Source organism: Rosa rugosa, chromosome 7 (assembly GCF_958449725.1).
Source record: "Rosa rugosa chromosome 7, drRosRugo1.1, whole genome shotgun sequence".
NCBI lineage: Eukaryota > Viridiplantae > Streptophyta > Magnoliopsida > Rosales > Rosaceae > Rosa > Rosa rugosa.
The window spans coordinates 14,018,237-14,023,376 of NC_084826.1; the positions used below are offsets into that span (position 1 = coordinate 14,018,237).

Genomic DNA, 5,140 nt, shown 5'->3' on the forward strand with positions numbered 1-5,140 from the left:
GGGGGGACATTGAGCCTAAACCCCTGATTACAATAAGCATCTAGAGTATTTTCTGAAATAATATCAGAAATCTCTACAGGAGACTTGTATTCTAACAAGCACCAACTAGCAAAGAGTGCACAATTAGCTACAACATTTGCTTTAACATAGTAGTGACATTGTGGAAAGATAACTCGATATGTAACCCGATTACAACATAGCATAAGTACCCGCTTTAGCACAGCTTTCCTACTATGTTGCCGTCGAAAAATAAATCCGACGACACTTAGTCTCACCCTGCCACTAGGAGGTAGCGACCATTTGACAAAGCAAGGAGCTCGCCGCCTACCTAGAGCAGACAAGGCACTCTAAGTGCATACACAGGCAGTTAGCCCGACGAACCCTACAAAATACATGCAGGGACTTATTACACGCCAAAGGCGCGACAATACTAGCCAATTAAAACAAATAAAACTGAAATAGAAATAACATAAACCAGCCCAGGCCGGGCCCAATACGAGGGCCCAAACCCAAGCCTCTGCCAAAGAAACAGGAAGTGCAGCAACCACCAGCCAATCATGGTCCAAGCCCAGCATGGCCACCTCCGAGCAACTGCCCACTACGCCGGACCGCCACAGGACAGCCGCCACCATCGTATCACCATCCCTGTCACGCCATCGAAGAGCGCCACCAACCCACATCCATCCCCTCCCCATCTCGGATCCCATGGACCCAAACCGGATCAGGTCACTCCGATCCGATCGGACTCCAAAGGATCCCAACCCCTCCAACGAAAACCTACTCCGCCGGACCACCGCCACCATCGTACCACCATCCCTGTCGCACCACTGATGAGCGCCGCCACTCCCAGTCCATCCCCTCCCCATCTCGGATCTCTTAGACCCAAACCAGATCGAACAATTCCGGTCCGATTGGATTCCAAAGGATCCCAGCCAAACCGACAAAAGCTCGTCACCACCTGCCGGCCTCAGACCTTGCGACACCAACCCAATCCTCCAACCGGACCACCGGGCAACCAACCAAGACACGCCAGCCGCCGCCACCTTCCGTTTCCTCAACACAGTACCAGCCACCGCAACCACCCCAAATAGATCGAGATGGCAACGATCGAAGATTCTAAGCCTCATAGAAGACCCAATCTGGATAAATAGGGCCCGTCCGACGACGGCACCGTAAGGGCGCGCCGCCGGACGAGAAGAGAGAAAAAGTTTTTTTTCGTTCGCAGAGAGAAAAGTTTAGATATTTACTTGAACAAACAAAAAATTAAAAAAACATTTCATTAGTCTATCACTTTATTGTAAGTTGAAGTCACGATCTCCCATTTATAAAATGAAAACTTATGCCACTAGACCAAATAATACTGAACAGGCATATAATTTTTCGGTAATAATAATTTTAATTAAAAATATATATAATTGGTTATAAGAAAAATTATTTATGCCCAGTACAATTTGGTTTGTGGCATAGTCTTCCTTTCGTAAGTGAGAGGTTGTAAGTTTGACTCACGAAAAACTAGTCGTAACATTTAAGTTGTTTATCTGGTAAAAAAAAAAATATTTCCAAAAAGATAGTTAAATAACATTTATTTAAATAAAAGTTGGATAAGTCTACTAGAAAATTTAATAAATGACTTAGCTAAGGATTTCTACTACTACTACTACTCAATCTTGTGGAGTCATAAGGTCCTTTGACTTATGTAGTTTATATGATTCTCAAGTAGTTTTGGCTTCCAAAAACAGAAAAGTACGTCCTCAATATTTCACATCTTCGCCTCTGAGCGTGATTTTGCTCAAAACCGGAGCTCCATCACTTAAGGTGTTCGTTTTTCCGGCAGCGTGCTTACTTTACTAGCTTCGAGGCAAATCTCGACCGCCTAACATCAAGTGATCATCAAATTTCACATATATTTGAGTATATGACCGCTATATTATCCTCTATATAATTGGCCCCCTGAAAATTCTCCCCCTCCTCTATAAAATTACAAAAGCTTTACAGACTAATAAATTTGATTTTTTTCTTTCTTACTTTCAAAAAGCTATCTAGCTATAATCTTCATCGACACGTTAGATTTCTGTAGTAACATTTAAATTTTTACTCGATATATTCTTACCATTTCTAAATTACTGAGAGATTATAACATGGACAATTCTTAGGTTCACTCTTAGGGTGAATAAGCATATTTACCCCCATTGTCGATTAACATACTTTTATTAAATAAATTTATAATCCAACGGTCCATCTCTTAAATTAGCTTTTAAAGATCATCTCTGTAAAAAATCAATCGAATCAAAAATCGTTTAATTATCTAATTGAATTAAACAAATTGATGGTTCTAACAACACTTACTACTATTATGATGAACCGTCCATGTATTTCATAGAAATGAATAACTAAAAGGTCTTCAATTTGATTGATTTTTTACATAGTTAATCTTTGTATTACGTTATACAACATGAATGGTTGGATTAACAAATTATACATTTATTATGCGTTTATTGCAAGAGAGGGTGAATATGATCATTCACCCAAGGGGTAAACATAAGAATTGTCCTTATAACATTGTCCCGGATCATAGTACACGTGGTGGTCCGGGTTGATATTATTAGCTCATATGACTTGCAATTATTTTTGTTGGGTCTCTTAATTTAATTTTTTTTTTTCATTCCCTGCATGGTTCCCACCAAATTCAAGTAATATTATTAGTTTAGACCACATAATAATAATTTATCCAAATTACTATGTGTGAGCCTAAAACTGCCAATTAATTAAAACCGGTAGATCAGTAATCGTTTCTTTTAATTATTATGGCGGGGATGCCTGAGAGGACTCATACGCCGAAGTTGTAGTCAACTAGTCATACATATTTTTTGGCATGACAAATTTGTAGCTTAACATATTCTCCCTTAGATAGATACGAAATTAACTCCATTTGAGAAACATGCTTGTGGATCACACAGTGTGAAAGGATATATACCAATTCAACAACATTTTTGACAATTCAATAATATGCATGGACGTGATTTTTATGTTATACAGCTATACCATAGAAATATGCCATTTTGTGAAATTTGCCTTTTGCACGTGTTATCACAGACCCCGATGAAACTATCCATGCACGGGCCAGGAGTAACATTTTTACTAGTTTACTACACCACTCATGTCTATATATGGGCAATTACACAGATGGATTTAACAAAAAAAAATCATGGAAGAAATTATCTATAATCTAAAGGGCGTTAACTGTTCATTCGCGTGGCTACTGTTCATTCGAGCCCGAAGTAAATGACGCTTTTGCCCTTAATTTTTTCTTAAGTTACATCCCTGCCATTCAGTCTGTTATAATACCCGCCGACGATTTTGCCCTTCCTTTCTAATCAAATTACACCCACTTGCCCTGCCCTGCTGATCTGCTGAGAGATAGAAAGAAGATTGCGAGAGAGAAATATAACAGAGTTCTTCTGGGTCTTCTGCGAGAGAGAGAGAGAGAGAATGAAGGCTGATCCGAGAGAGATGAAGAACATAAGACGGGAAGAGGAAGAAATATTCGATACACCAAGTTGTGGAGAATAGGTGAGGATTGGATTTCGAAATTTTCTTTCCTGTTTGAGTTGAACGCTTTGTGGGTTTTGAAGTAGTTGGTAGCTGAGATTTAGGAGCAATCAGTTGAACTCAATCAAGCATGATTTGAGTTGTGCGATCTGAAATCGAAAAACCCAATAAAAAATTCAACGTCTTGCATTTAGTTCAGTTTGATTTGAGTATGAATGCGAAAGACAAACTGAAACTGTTGCTCACCACATGTTTGATGAAATGCGTCTGACAACCTCTTCTCTTTCTTATGCTCATTTAAACTCAATATTCCTTTACAGTTTGTTTAATTCTTGGGTTTGAATACAAATAGTCATGATCTGTATTTGGTGTTCCAAATTTATTTATATTTAGTAATAGTATAAATGCCTTAATATAATGAACCGAAAGAAGTTGTCTTTGAATCAACAAGTGTTTTGGTTTTGGATGAAACTTTGTTTTGACATGATAATCATTGCATATAATGAAGTCAACGTTATAGGAAATCTTGAGGATTGATGTTTTAAGGTTTGTTTTGATGGATGTTTGTGCAGAAGCTTATGATGTGCTTGATCCATTTGAGAATATCACGATTAAATGGGATTTCATTAATTAGTTGGACCCCTGATGAATACGTTGCAAGTATTTTATGAGCTCCAATTTTCCTTCTATGTTATATTTGGTGCGTTTGTTAGATACTTTCGAAGCATTGAGTTCGACCTGATAGTACATCTTAGTTTCTAAGCTTTTGCTAATGTTAGAGCTTTCATAAGTTGAAACAAGCCTTTAGATAATTCATGTTCTCCGATGGTGGTTATGTGTTTGCTTGAAACTGAATCGAGCAAAAGAGGAACTAGCTCCTGAATTAGAATTAGAGTTATTTTCCTCTTGGTGTTGACTAATAGCATTTGACTCCCCAAGATTATTAACTTGAATTTTTTGATATGAAATATGTGGTTTGGATTGGCAGGCCTGATGCAAAGTCCTATGTAGGTATGGAGTGAGTATCCTACATTGAAATTTTTTTCCAAAGGGCAACAAGGATGGTGAAGTGTATGGTGGAGGCTGAGATTTGGAATATTTTGTAAATTTCATCAGTGAGAAATGTAGGACTAGCACAGATGCGAAAGGGCAACTTATTTCCATAGTTAGTACCATTTTAAACCAATAAACGTACCTCATTAGTTTCCTTATCGATTATCTTCTTTTATGTAGGCTGAAATAGTCTCAAGTTTGGAGTTTGTTATGTAAAACCATAACATATTCGGTTAATATTTCTTAGCTTATGATTACTACTATATTGCATATAAAATTAATGAAAGAAAAAACACAAACCCGCAGCATCGCGCGGGCGAGCTGTCTAGTACTACTAAAGCCAAAACACGCAGTGTGATAATGGTCATATATACAACAGTAACGCCCCTTCTTTTATTAACTCATCACCCTCTAGAGACTAGAGGTGATCTCAATCACCTGCATCTGCATATACTTGCCTTTACCCATTTTTCCGCTTTCAGCATTGCTAGGACCATGTGGTCCTTTCAGTAGGCAAACCTGAATCTAAAACTTCAAT

General features: G+C 38.2%; 1 long non-coding RNA gene across 1 annotated transcript; it reads left to right on the top strand.

Moving 5' to 3' along the window:
* The first annotated feature begins 3,355 nt into the window (after positions 1-3,355).
* LOC133722223 (uncharacterized) lies at positions 3,356-4,859 on the top strand. Its single transcript, XR_009852564.1, has 2 exons — positions 3,356-3,570; positions 4,538-4,859. It is a non-coding gene; the product is annotated as an uncharacterized LOC133722223 (long non-coding RNA).
* Positions 4,860-5,140: the final 281 nt, after the last annotated feature.